This window comes from Diorhabda carinulata, chromosome 1, assembly GCF_026250575.1.
Source record: "Diorhabda carinulata isolate Delta chromosome 1, icDioCari1.1, whole genome shotgun sequence".
Lineage (NCBI taxonomy): Eukaryota > Metazoa > Arthropoda > Insecta > Coleoptera > Chrysomelidae > Diorhabda > Diorhabda carinulata.
Window position 1 is genome coordinate 20,109,844 of NC_079460.1, and position 15,832 is coordinate 20,125,675.

At 30.5% G+C, this 15,832-nt stretch overlaps 1 protein-coding gene across 1 annotated transcript in view; it reads left to right on the forward strand.

The window, feature by feature from the left end:
• Positions 1-15,832, forward strand: part of LOC130891582 (PAS domain-containing protein cky-1) — a 225,044-nt gene that overhangs the window by 9,808 nt on the left and 199,404 nt on the right. The gene's annotated exons all lie outside the window — the stretch shown is intronic.

The following is a 15,832-nucleotide window of genomic DNA, read 5'->3' on the forward strand; positions in this document are numbered from 1 at the left end:
AATTCCTTTTGTCAGTTTTCTGTAATATTTCATTTCTTTCATCTGCAATAATTTTTCTGCACTCTGGTTTCGAAAAGTACTATTTGCATTATGTTTGTATGAAGCATTCGAACCGCGTTGCAAGTTTCTATACAAAAACATTCGCTGTGTTGCTAGACAATTTACATATTTACTTCTACTAGTAAAGCTTGATTAACCTTTTATTGGTTGATTAATTTACCATCTCTTGGATAATAATCTTAGAGACCCAGTTGTGACAGGAAGGTTTATTCAGTGTTAGGCCATACGAGTAGGTACGACTTCAGTGTCAACGATTCTTTTATCAATATTACTATATATTCTGTTTGTTCACGTTTTTTCTCTCTCTTTTCTGTTTCTTCACGTATATGATCCTTCCACCTTATTATTGGTTTTACAATCCTTAATTTCATATGATTTCTACTTCAATTTCTTTTGTTAGTCTTTGAATACAATCCAAATTACTTAACTGTTTTCTTTCTGTAGTTCCTTCAGCTACACCTTTGGTTCTGTTATCATAATCTCATTGTTCACTTTGTTTCCTTTCGTATTTTACTCAGAAGTATTATTTCTACGTCTTTTTTGGTTTCTTTAAATATTCGTTGAATTATGCAATTTTATTGAGATTCAGTGTAGAAAATGAATATTGCAAGTAATTAAAATGAAAAAAGATTAAATAGAAACAATCTTTTCAATGCACTCCTTTGTTTTGCCCAGACCTCGATATGATTGATCAGCCTATCAATTGTTTGATTATTTTAAAGGCTAGATGTGTATTGAAATATTTTCACGTACTTTTCATGAATAATTATACAATAGTAGATTTAAAAATCATTGGGTTTTTTCTTCTTTCCATTTTAGTATCAGTTGAAGAATATCACATCGTTCAAGGCCTTGAGCATCCATATATTTATCCTCATATTATGGAGATGAACAAAGTATTTATTAACATTTCATAATTATAGTATACACTATTTATCTTATACATCTTATAATTTACGTTTTGTAATTACCTAGTTATTTTCTTATTTCAAAGAATGTCTTGTTCTTCACAGTTTTATATTGAAATGAAAATAAGTTTGTTTTGAATTGATAATGATTATGAATTGATTGAAAAGTCCATCGACATTCTTCTAAATACTAATTCCCCTCATTCGTTTAGCATAAACGTACCATCTGTCATTTCTCCACGAACTGGTACAGAGATCAATAATTAGATGGTGATTAATTCGTAGTCAAAGTTGGTACAACAAAGTAAGTCTGTGGGGTACGTGTAAATTAATTTGATGTCAGTTCACATAAAACTGAATTGATCTTCATTCCACAAAAATCACGTACTACAAATTTGAACTAATCTATTCATGAATGTATATTGCCACATTTATTGACGTGTCGTATGGTTACCTTCACAACAAAACTATGTCGCGTCATATGTTATTATGATAATTTCAGTTCGTCATTTTTTTGTTTAAATTTCCCGAAATTTTTGTGGCTGTCGTTTTTTATATTCTGAACACGTTATAAAATATATATTTCACAAAATTTTACCAAGCTTTTCAGTGGGAGTTGCCTTCATTGTCTTCCTGAATGGAACAATGTGATAAATGAAAAAGAGCTGATATGACGACAATTATGTTTTCAGTTGTATAAAGACAAGAATTTATTACTTTGCAGTAAATGGATTTTAATATTTGATGAGAATACGGCGAATTAGGAGAATTAGACTACACTTTTTGTAATTTTAGTAACACGAAATTATTTTATCTCGTAGGAAGATTAAAAATTGATTTTTATACTGATTTAGATACAAAAGAACTACTACTTATCAATTTACAAGCAATAGAAGCAACAGAAGATAAAGATAATTCTTAGAGAAACAGGAGGAATATAGGTACAAAGAAGTAGTAAGAGTGGGTTCAAAATTGAAGTAAAACGACTTTCAAACCAAACAATAAGTATCTGAAATTTAAAAATCTACTTTTTAATCATTAAGAAGTGTTATGTGGAAAGAGATAATTTGTTTGTGAATTTTTGAGAGGAATATCTATTTTATTAAGTAAGATGAAGTTGGCATTCATCTAATTTTATCAAAAAAGGAAATAGATTTTTTGTGTATATATATTAAGAGCCCTAGGTCCGTCCTTGTGCGGTTATACACAATAATATAAAAAGAGGGATGTAACAACTCTACTGAAGAGAAAGAAGATTCACCCCAACATAATAAAAGTAATCTTCGAAAACCATATTTCGAAAAATTACACATATATCAGAATGGATAATAAACTGAGAAATAGAATATCTATGACGGCCGGTATCAGAGAAGGAGACAGAAAGGAAGTTTAAAGAGAATACTGGATGGGAAACGAAGAAATATAAATAGTATGTGATGTTGATGACGCAGTGATCATCTCAGAAGACGAAGATAACTCACAAAGGCTACTGATCTAATTTGGAGGACACCAGAGCCACACACCATAAGTAAATAGGTTATAAGAGCTACTAAAATGCGGGACACACATTATTTGACCACAAGAAAAATTATGAATTAAAGGAGATATGTGACATCCAGGATATAGTGAGATGGGCAAGAAATCGGCGAAGGGAATGGAGAGATCACGTAGAAAGAATGTCGGATGACAGATTTGTAAAGATTGCAAAGGAATAAAAACCGAATAAATCCCGACCACCAGGTAGACCACCTACAAGATGGTATGAAAGCAGGTCTACATCATCCCAGCTGCAGCTAGACAACCATTGATGCAAACACAGTACTAAGTCCTAATGTACGATGAAGAAGAAGAAAAAGAAAAAACTTGGATATTGAACAAAAAGACATAGAGTAGAATCGTTGTAGCAGAGATGAAACAACTGAGAAGAATGAAAGGGAAAACAATGATAGACAGAATAAGAAATGAGGTAAGTATAGAAAAGGTCATATAGGAACCAATAGGAAACAAAATAGTTAAAAGTTTAAAATGGTACGGACACATAAAGAAATGAACAGAATGACAGAAGTGAAGAGATATAAGGAAAAAATAAGAGGAAGACCAAGGAAATATTTGTTACAAGTTGCATAGGAACTGAATGAAGTAGCAGAGAATTCGAAAGAATGGAAAAAATGAATAAATAGAAAATGCAATCTAAAATCCCAATACTCTGACGCTCGAAAGGGTATAGACATATACAAAGGGTATAGAGAAGAAGAAATATAGATTCAAAAGTGCAATAAAAGGTAAAAAATGGGGAGGATAGAAATCATGATGTACAAGGTTGGTAATTAATAACAATACTTCAAAATGAACGCTTGAATTTTGTCACTTATTCATGAATAGTGTGTTTTTGTGTTATAATACACACACGTAAATGAAATTAGTAAACTAATTACTACTAATTAACTAGTGAATCAGATCAGTGAATTCCTTAATTGATTCATGTATTGCCATCAGGAGTAAATGAGAATGCAAAATGTCTATACAGGTGGTGAAATAGATATAGATATAGAAATAGAAATATTGTGATCAAATTGGAAGCACTATTCAATACCATACCAAACTAAAAACCAGAAAATATTTTTTTAACATTTCAAAGAATGGTGGAGTGATTAATAGAAGATATAATTTTATGGTGAAAAGTGTCGGGTGCTTGATGTGATGTGATAAAAGTAGCATCATTAGTTCCAAAAATTATCTTAGAAAGCACCACAAGCTTCTTTACATTAAATAGAAATCTTTCTCAATTTACAAAAAATGCTTTAATTATATATGAATTGGAAAATAATATTTCTAGCTTTTCAAATAAAGGTGAAGTAATTTCTCTTAACAATAGTTTTGTTAATATGGTTTATGTAAAAGTAAAATAAGTATTTAACGGAAAATAATTATACGATTATTGAAAAGCACTATAAAAAAGGTTGAAATGTCATAAACTTATTTTATTGCGAATACACATTTGATTTTATCAATTTTCATAATTTATTATCAGTACTTTTATTCATTATCAGTAGGTAACTTCACATAAAAACTTATCGAAACTTAAAAGTATTAATTCTATGTAACCTACAATAAACCGTATAGTCAACCACTGTCGGATCTTTAGAAGAGGTGAAGCCCTCCAAAACCTCCAAAAAATGTTTTATTAGAGTAGAAATTTTAAATAAAAGATTCATTTCATTTGTATTACAGTTGCTCTACAGTGACATGTTGAATTACTATTTAACATTAAATGAACGAAGCTCTTGAAAATAAATCATTTTCCCGTTTCCAATCTGCCTCCAATCAACTTTATCATATTTCATTGGCGAGCTTATGAGACAGAATTCTTAATGTGAAAGTTTTGATTCCATAAAAGAACGTTTCATAACTTGCGCCTGAATAAAATCCGTAAGTTTGCTTTATAAATAACTTTTTAAGTCCGAGTTGATCCATTGAAGAAGGATTTTGGATACCTTACCTATTTTGCGACTTACTACATATGGTAACAATAAACAGTTAATATAAATTCAATCGGATTTATAAGTTGAAAATATTTGAATACATTTAGAACCATTCGCTATGATGAAATAAAATCGTGTCTCACTTTATTTTAGATAAATTAACTATACGATAAAGCTCGAGTGAATTTTTCATTTTTTGCATCTAAGTTGTCACCTCACAAACAATATATTTCAATTTAATATCCAAAATCATATGCCTTCTTATTTAGGTACCAAACCAAATAAAGAAATTTAGAAGTACCAGTTTTGAGATATTCTTTTGTCTTGACTGGTTTCAAAAAATTTATATTCGTCACGCCATGATTATTAATTTATCTATTGTCGGAATATAATTACAATTTGTAAGAGTAATAAAACTTCTCTTAACGCATATAACTAATTCTATTACGTAAGTGTGAATCGCATCATTCACATCTGCTACCAGCCCAAAGATAGTGCAAATGGTTACCATCTTCGAAAGTAAATACGTATTTACGTAGTATCAATGAAAAACTTTCAGAAATCGTCATTTTTAAATGTACATTCTTGGTTACCATTCTGGCTAATTACCTTCAAGAATACATGCACTTTTACAAATATATTATTACATGGATCCCTTTGTTTACCCTCAATATATTTTACACTTAAGAATAAACATTCCACATAGTCAAAGTCAAACTCGTTCATCTGTATTTGTCACCTTTTGCTCTTCGTCCATATTTTTATTGAGAAACTAGCAGATTTTATATTGCCTCAATCGATAAAGAAAAGGCATAAACTTTTGTGTGAAATAAACTTAATAAAAAATGCTTGTTATGAATGAAGTTCTATTATTATTTTCGATTAATTATATACTGGCTATTTATAAGGCTTCAATTTGATATTGAAAGGCACACACAGTTATGATACAGTATGTTAATCAATTCAAAGCTTTCTGTTTTGTTCATGCTCGAAACAGGGAACCTTCAAGTTGATTCCCCAAACTTCCAACGACTGACCTTGCGATTTATTTATGGTCATCGTACAAGCCAGACGTACCGGAAACTGTAAGCGTTAAAATCGAATGGTAAATCCATTGTAATCATCGGTACACGTGGGATCAAGACATCCTCTCCTTTATATTTTCCCTTTATGATTGTTCGCAATTCTAACATAGCAATAGGACTATTTTCTTGATCTGTCTCTCTCTGGTTATCAGTGCGGTTAGCTCTTCGCATATTTGATTGACTGCGACGACCTAGGTTAGGTCGTCTTCTCATCGGCATCGTAAATTGTAATTATTCAAAGTGAGAAAAGTTCTCGCCCACATAGCAGATAAGTGTCACTATCACAAAAGATCAACAAAAAATGATCACTGAAGTTAAGAATCGTCACTCATAAATATAGAAGGATGCATTGTCTGAGGTATCGATCTACATAGAGGATGGATCGACATGTTAGTTGGTTGTCAAATGTCAAATATTGTGGTTGCGTTCAGAAATTTACTTTGTGACAAAACTTAAGATTTATCAATTTACATAATATAGTTGGTTGTCAAATGTCAAAAACAAAATTGTTGTTTTATTTAATTCCGAACATTATCACATTCATTCACCTTTTAAATTTTCTCTGGACTTACACAAATAACTAACAAAAATGAGCCAATGCTCTATAAATGGCATATTTTAATCCGTATTATCAATTTATTATTATAGTATTTGCTAATATTTGTAGAAGGTCGCAACAGTAAATTCCATCAACATAGTGATTTTGTTTAAATGAAAATATTTTGGACGATATTATAGGTATGATTTTGCAGTATGTTGTTAAAGAAGAATGAACGGTGTCGGTACCCATCATAGTGCTACTTCAAGTGTTAAATGTTCAATTAGTATTTCTAATTTCGCGATTAATCGAAGTAAAATACAATAAAACTTCTGATATTTCGGTTATTACTTTCCGCATCACTAGGAAATTACTACGGCATGATAATCTGAACAATACGTCCTATTAGCTTTTGTGAGTGGCTTGGTACATACCGTCACTAATAAGTTTTATCTTTCTTCTTGCATTTTTTAATATAAATTAAGTAACACGAGTATGTCTCTTTTATTCCAATAATATTTCGTTAACCGATTTGTTATTATTTGTTCCTGTTTTTTCATCAATCCGATTTTGTTCTTCTGTAATATAGTAACAGTAAAATTGAAGAAACTACAGTTTTTGCAAAAGAATTAATTTTATTGTATGTTTTTTAACGTTTTCTAATGAAATTTATCTAGCGATTGCAAGATTGCGATGCAATTATAAAACCTCTTTAACAAGTAATCACATCAATTACTCATCTAAATGGCGTTACAATAAAATATAGGAGAAAACCAACTATACGTCAGGCTAACAAATGAATTCGCTAATACAGTAAACGTATCCATTATAATTAAATAAAATTATCCAGCTATTAAATTGTCTGAGAGGCATTTTGTTATTATTTATACTAGTTAAACAATTGAGTCTTGTAGTTTGGAATAAATTCAATAGCATTTATTTTTTTTTTAAATTCTCCGATTCGATGATAGGTATTTCCAATTCCGATTGTTTACATACATAAATAAAGCATATAGAGTGTCCCAATTTAGAAATTGGATGGTTCTTTTATAGAATAGTATTTATTCATAATTCCAAAATACCAAACTTTCATTCCTCACTCATTACAAAAAATATTGAATTTGTTAATGTTGTCCATTGATAATTGAACAACTTGTATACAGGGTGTTCCGAGACTTGATGCAAAAAATTCGGGAGTGAGTAGATAACGTGTAGCTTTTAAGATATCTCCAAGAAAATGAATCCATTGTATTCAATTCAGGGCAATGTGTGGGCAAGGCAAATGGACCTTCCGGACCAAACCATCTATTAGGAAAAATGTTTAAGATGATTTTTTACATCATTTAGGAAGTGGGGAGGGGCTCCATCGTTCATGAACCACCTGTCTCTGCGAATGTTTAGAGGAATATCACATCATATGGGTAGATATATATGGGTAGAAAATCATTTTTTAGGCAATTGAAAAATCGTTGACCATTCAAGTTGTTACAGTCCGAACATTCTATAATCCGAATTCTTCAGTAGTCCAAACAAGCGTTTTCAATACATTGGATAATCTCTAATCCAAATTTCATAGTAAGGTGCATTTACACGTGCGAGTTTTTCACTATCGAGAGTAGCCTATTTACTCTCGAGAGTAAAACTCGCAAGTGTAAAGGTTCCTGAGAGTTCTCGCCGGAAATAGAAAGGGAACTCTCCGAGAGCTCCCCCTTTTGTGTCACAGTAACAGGTGTAAACGCTTCTGAGAGTTACTCTCAGAAATTCAATTCTAGTTTGACTTTCTGAGAGTACTCTCAAGAATGTTTCCACCAAACTGGTCGAGTTGTGTGATTTTGTACATTAATAACATTTTATTTTAATCAAATTCTTTTTTATTTATAAATATTTTAAGCTTCTTCTTCTAAACAGATATTGCTTCTCTTTAAAAATTAATGGGCTCACTAATTGTACTAATACAATACTAATACAAAAATTTCGAAGCTGCTGGGCGTTTTCTAGTTCCAATTCACGGGTCAATGTGTGGTAAGCGACTAAATCATTCTGTGTTTGGACCCAAGACTTGACCTTTTTTTTTCTTCCTCGATTCGTTTTTCTTCGACATACACAAAATCAACAAAGCCGCTGCTATTTCTCGTTTCCTTGAAGACATCTTGAATAATGTATATGTTGAATTGAAACTCTAGAACTGATAGCACTGAGAACACATCACGAGATGTTTACAGTAAAAAGTTGACATTTTTTTAATACCAATAGATCAAACTTACATTGAAATGGTTTTAACAAACATATACTGGACGGCCAGAGGTTTGACGGTTGCATAATCCCTTCTTATAGCTTGACACCATTGTTTTCGTCGCTTTTCCTCTCGAGGGACTTGCACGAAAACATTATTTGGTGTTTTTATACTAGTGTTTGTACATTCTGGTACAATGCACCAACAAAGTTCCATATACCAAACCGAGAAATGTTGAGAAGTTAGAATCAAAAACAACAAATTAATGTAAATGAATTTCTCCTCAAATCATTACAACTAATATGGATCGCGCTTAAGATATTATGAAATAAAATAAAAAGAAATATTTGATTTGACAGTTATTTAATGCTTTATTACACTTTATAAATATAGCTATCGAGATGATAAATTTAACAAAATCAACGACGACATTATATCAAATCAAACACCCTATATACATTATTATTGTATGTAAAAAATCGCTATTTGAAAACTATTTGATGGATCTAAGCATTTAAAAAAAATAATAGTTAAACTATTGGATTTATTCCAAATTACAGACTCTCCCGGTATATTCCGTAACCTACATATTTTTTGGATTCTATCTGAAAAAATCTATTTTAGGTTTCTACGTAGATTTAGATAAGGTAGATATTCAAAGATTTGGTGCATACACAAAAGTCAAGTTTTTTTCGATAAATGTAGTCATCAATTACTTTTAAATATATATTATATATATCATCGCTTTCATTTCACACTTCTACGTATAAATTTCAAGATAACCCAATGAAAAATGGCGGATGAGATAAGTGAAGCAATAAATTTCAAATAAGATCACCACTAACAGATGATATCTAAAATGTTCCGTAGAATTACCCTGTGTATATTACGTATGCTTCTTTAATTGCTAAGAGTAGATTACTTCTGAGTCCAAGCTAGCCTGTAGATATGAGAAAAAATTGCTAATAAATCATATAAAGAGGAATTGAGTTTCACGTTTTTATCCAAAATGATCTTAAATTCTCATTTTCATTCTCATTAGTTTATTTACCAGAGGGGCCGTTCACTTTATAATAACAGTATTCTACTCAATTTATACAGAGTGGGAACTAAAATAAAAAACTGCGTAACTAGATTTGATTCAATTGATTGGTGTTGCATTCAATATTACATAAGATATTTGTCAGGTAAATATTTACCACTAGAAATATTTTGTGCAAAATTGGGACACTTCATCTTGTATGACAGTATCAGTTAAATTCTCGATCCATTTTGATTTTATTTCATTTTTTATTTTTAGCAATAGGTTGTTGTTTTAATATTAGGTTATCAATTTTCTTAATATTTCTCTCTTTGCATTTATTAAAAAGTGTTTCTTGACATGTTTCATCAAATTTTTTTAAAATATCAATAAGAATTACTTTATTTATTTTAATTATTATGTTTTTTAATTCAATTTTTAATTTTCTTATTAGAGTAGTTGATTCGGTAATAGATAATATGATTTGGAATATAAAATTAGATAAAACGTGATTTTGATATCCATGTTGCAGGCGACTATTTTTAAATTTTATATGACATAATTTTAAATTTAGATAAAAAATAAAACTGCGTTCGAATCATGAAATGTCAAAAAAACATAAATTCGATTATAAAGATTCAAAAACTCTTGGAACGGAATCTAATACACGAAAAAGAGAATGTTTAGAAATGGTTCACATCTATAAAAACGAAAAAGCAATAAATGATAAAAAAGATCTAAATAATTTAAGTAAAATTCATAATTCTATTTTGTAAATTCTAATAAAACTACAAATAATTTGATTGATAAAGTACTGCTATATATTTGAGGTGTGAGGACTAAGGAAAAATTGATTTTTCTTATTAGAACATTTTCTATTTTGTTGTGTGCGGAAACGTTATCTTCACATAGTTTTTTAGGTTGAAAAATGTAAAAATTAAATAGTGTGTTACTTATACTCTATAAATGTCTGATGAAAAAGGAAGTTGTAAGTAGAGGCGGGAGGGGGGATGTGTTGAAAAGTTCAATAAGCATAATTGCATAATTAAAATGCATAATTACCTAAAAGTCTTCTTCACACTAGTTAAAATTGTCAGGTGTAAGGTACAGGGTATTTCTTAATTCAAGCGACAAAATTCAGGAGGTGATAGCTCGTGTGAAATAAAGATGGGTCCATCCTATAACAAAATTTCCTCATACCACCCTTTTCCGAGATATCACTTTTAAAAGGTGGTGACTAAAATTGAATATTGTTTTTTTTTTTAAATTTCACTAAACATATAAACTTGAAATGCTGTAATTTTCGTGTATTCGTAAAAGACTAACCATGAGTATCTTTTCAATATTTCTGTCACATTATACGGGGGTGAAATTACCCTTACTTCATTTCATATCAAAACTTTTTCAAAGATAAAGTTTTATGGAACAAAACTGAAAATTAAAATAGTTGTTCTATTAAAAAATATTTTTGATTCTTAATTTTTTTTCCAAACCAATAGCTGCAGAGACAAAAAAATAAGCAGCATAATTTATAATAAATTATTTGGAAAACAGTACAGATATAAAATGTAATCCATAATAAATGCTGGAAACAACTACCTCTACTTTGTTTTTAATTACAAAGTTTTAGAATAGAAGGGCTTTTGTCACTTCGACAAATCATTCACTTAATGTTTAATCAAATTCCACTCAATTTATTTAAGAAATTATAAATTATAGTATTTAGTTTTGTTTCTATGCAGCTATTGGTTTTTAGAAAAAATTTGAAGAATAAAGACTATTTTTAAATAAAATAAGGATTTTGATTTATAATTTTATTTTATAAAATTTTGATATGAAATAAAGTGAGTCTTGTTAATTTCACCCCCGTACGTAACAAAAATATTGAAAAAATATCCGCGACTTTACTTCAAGTCATTTTATTCACCACATTTTAAGGGTAATATCTCGGAAAAAGGTGGTCTGATGAAATTTTGTTATAGGAACCGTTGGGGATATTTATACCGTATACACTGTTTTCACTAACACTCACAATTACACTAGCTGACGTGCGTTTCGATAACTAATTTATCGTCTTCAGAGACTGAAGGTGGTGATGGTAAAAACAGTGTATTCAATAGGAAACACCCATCTTGATTTCATACGAGCAATCACCTCCTGAATTTTGTCGTATGAATTTAGAAATACACTGTATATAATATGGAATTTCACTTTTTCCCGTGTTCGTTATAATTCTCCAACAAATGCCTAGAAAACAATAATGATCGATTTTATCTTTTAACTAAAGACATGAAGATATTATATAATTTCTTTCTTGGTACATTAATTGTGTTCAGTTTGACTTATAGACAGTACAACTGTCTTCGATAGAACTACACTCTGCTTAGCTTTGATTTATTATATATCTCTTTATATTGACATTCAGTATCTCAAATATGCCACTAAATATTTCAAACGTATCTGAGAAGCGCACAAGCTCATATGCATTAGACAGGTCCGTGGTACGTTAAATTTAACTATTTGTATTATTGCATAACAAAAATCATGAGACCCAATATCACTTTAAAAGTTGAAATATTTTTTTCATTACATATGATATTTTGCTAGTAGATCTTTTAGTAATGGATTCCGGGACACACTGGAGCGAAGGGAAATAGATGATACGCTAGCTAAAGCGGAGACAGATACGCCCTTCAAGGTACCCGAATCCTTCTGTGGTATCAGCTAAAGAACAATGGAAAAACCACTAGAAAAGAAGGTAGATAGGAGCGAACCAATTATTGGGACAACCGACAAGGGCTGAGACAGGCAAATACTCTTCTGTGAAACTATACAAGGTGTCCCACGACGAGTTAAAACTATCTGTATATGGCAAAATACTTACAGTAAATTCAAGAAAATTTCTACGTTTCCGTATACGATATTTTTAACTAAAATATTTTCAAAGATGGCCAACTTCTGGTTCTACCGGAATGTAACTTTGTTATTTAAAAAAAAACACCTCATATATTAATACATTTTTGAAATTTTTTTACGAGAATACCCTTGAAGATATGAAAATGATTTCTATTTGGTTGCTTTTAACAAAGTCAAACTTATTTGAATCTATATAGAAAAATTTTTCATTTTATACAGGGTGTGTATAAAAAGTGTTCAAACTTTACCTTCATAAATATCGAATTTCTTTATTTTTTTAAATAGAAACACCCAGTTTTTTCTATTTTATAGAAGATTTCTGGCAATGGAAGTCATCCCACATTCTAGATTTGTTAAGAAGAGTGGGATTGATGGATCAGCTGCACACTGGGTTTTCCAGTATCGCAGCAAATCCATACATATATACGTAGTAAATTCAGATACATTTCGAATGCGTAATTAAGTTGATGTAGTTTGAAACTTTGATTAGTGTTCTCACCAGTAACAACTTTATACCAGCATCGATCCACATAAATTTAATTTTGGCGATATATGATTAGATAATGAAATTTTAATTTATATGTGTTCTATAAAATGAAGATTTTCTCACAGAACTAGACAGTTTGGAAGTTTTTGTAAGAAATTATAATGCGGTAAACAGTACATTATGTAGATTATATATAAAGTTACAATCCGACCTCTAAGGGCTACAGTACCTCCCAACATAGATTCTATTGCCGCTGGAACGTCTACAGCTTCTCCTGCAATTTAAAGTTCTACGAGAAGAAGATCTCTGGCAGTTAGGTTAGGTTAGTTAGTTGGCCATTCCAAATCCTGAACTTTCCAAGAGGAGTTAAACTAATAGATTAGCTGTAACACTATGCATCCTCAGAGCAGCAGGATACATCATTTGTGTCACAGTTTATATAATACCCTAATCATACGTACACATAAAAGTGTCAAAATATGGAAAAATAAAGTTTACTATAAAAATGTTTTTGTTTCTGTAAGAGACAATCCCTTATGATAAATGTGATATAATTTATGAAGGTGAGTTTTTCTACAACAAAGTCAAAGATAATTATTAATTCATGAAGCTTCAATTTTTCTATGTTTAAGAGGTTTCAAATTTTTGGATAGATGGCGGTAGCTACGCCGTTTGCATTAATGCTTGGGACAATATCACTTCAGCCTCTTATTTTCAAAAATTAAAACTGAAATATTAAACATAACACATCATTCTTGAATCCTCAACTCAAAGCATATTAGCTGGTTGGGGAAAGATAGTTTGTTTTGGAGGATTTTCTTTTTCCACACCTTATTATCTGGTATATAATTTTATTATGTGCTGCATGGGACAACAGTGCCACGTAAGTAGTCTTATTGTTATCACATGAGCCATTTAGTTTTATTTGGTACTTCTAGATCAGCTTTGAATTAATGACCTAAGAGCTCAATGCTTTGATACCGGTCTGATCATCAGAATGGATCGCAATGTAGTATTTTTTGTTTTTACTTCCCGAGTTCATTTCGATAAGTTTCAATAGTACATCCGCAGAATCCTAGTTGTCGTAGCTTTTGATACAATTACTCCAGTTCTTGTTATTGTGATCGTTTTTCATCCCCATTTTCAAAACCGTAGTAGAAGCCCTTTCGATGCTTATTTTTTTGCTTATTACGTAACTAATAAGATTAACTGATGTGTCACTCTATATAGATCAAAAAATTTCATGTTAATAACATATCTGCTTATCCCGCAATTAGCTAAAATTAAATAATAAGAATCTTTTTCATTTCTTTAATTAACCTTTTTTTTCTCTTCATGAACACAGCTCTTGACAATAAGAAATTTTGTATTGGTTCCCGCTTCTAAGTCTCCTTGTTTTAATGCATGGATTTCAGTTTTAATTTACTATACGAACTCTACGATCCGCTATACACTATTTTGTCCTTGTAAATTCCTTTCATTTGATACACATATTCTCTTATTGAGTAGGTTGTATGTACGATCTGGAATTTTGCGGCTGCGTTAATATTGAACTTAGTTTTTTTCCGATAGTTCACTACATTATACAGGGTATTTCTATATTTGACCTACAACGCTCTACCACTGTATTTGACATGATTTTCCAAAATATGTGTTGTATACCGACGAGGCTAGATTTACTAAAGAAGGAATTTTTAACTCTAGAAATAGTCACGTTTGGGATGAAGAAAATCCGCACTTGGTTCGTGAAAGGGGATTTCAGCATAAATATTCGGTTAATGTGTGGGTGTGTATCGTTGGATATTGCTTAATCGGGCTTTACATTTTACCAAATAAATTAAATGGAGCAATTTATACGCTTTTTCTGGAAGAAATGTTAGATGAATGGTTGGAGAATGTACCGTTAAATATAAGACAACACATATGGTTTTTCTCACGATGGGACATTTGTTCATTTTGCTGCAGCGGCAAGAAATTACTTAAACAGACGTTTTGAAGAAAAATGGATGGGTCGGGGTAGACCCTATTGTTGGCCTCCAAGATCACATGACTTGAATCCTATCGATTTTTTTTGTATGGGGCTATATGAAGTCCTTAGTGTACGAAACAATCATCGATTCTGAACAAGATATTATAGCTAGATTTCAAGCTGCGGATCAAAATCATTCAATCCCATCCAGATTTATTCTCAAAGACACGTTTTTCAATGGCAAAACGGCGTAATAAGTATATTGAAGTATGCAGCAAACATTTTGAAAAACTACTGTAACTTTGTTGATTTTGTTATTGCTGCAATACAGTGTTGTTAAATTTAATTTGCTATTCTAACTTTTATTTTAATTTGCCAATTTTGTTATTATTGTAGGAGACTTTTGTTTAGAGGCAAATTTCTACAAAACCGTTCATTTTACCTCCATAAAATGTTAGTTTTCCAATTAAAAATAATCAGGCAATTTAAAACAAAATTAAAAAAAGAATTTGCTTCAGTGGCGTAAAAAATAGGGAGATAATAGTGGTGATTAACCCTGACATCGCGCCACTGGTTAAATTTCTCCAAAATTTGTTTATATCGAAATATTACTTTATTAAGGAGCATATTGGTGACCAAATTTGAAAAAAAAAATTTAAAATCGTTCTTGATTTATGGCAAATTTTTTATTTTGATTCAAAATTTTGAACACCCTATATCTCAGTAGCTAGGGCTCGTAAAGGTTCGTATTCCCATATCAAAATGAATCATTTATTGAGAGCGTTGTCGGTAGAATATAGAAACACCCTGTATAAGTTGAGATAATTCAATTAATATCTATATTCATTTTAAGAAAACTACGAAATCTGCGATTTTCTAGCAGAAGATTTTTTTCCTTGCGTAGTATATTGTACTTCTATTTAATACATTTCTTGTCTGGTGGTGAAATAAAATACGAAATTCATCATTTTGTGGTAACGACCATCTTGAATTTACAATGAAACTAAATATATGAAATTGTATTGTATTCGAAATTGGAGAAATTGAATAAATTTCGGATTAATCTGATACTACCAAGGGCGCAAAATCGTTCGATTAATAGAATATAAAAAAACAGAATAAAACTGTTTAAT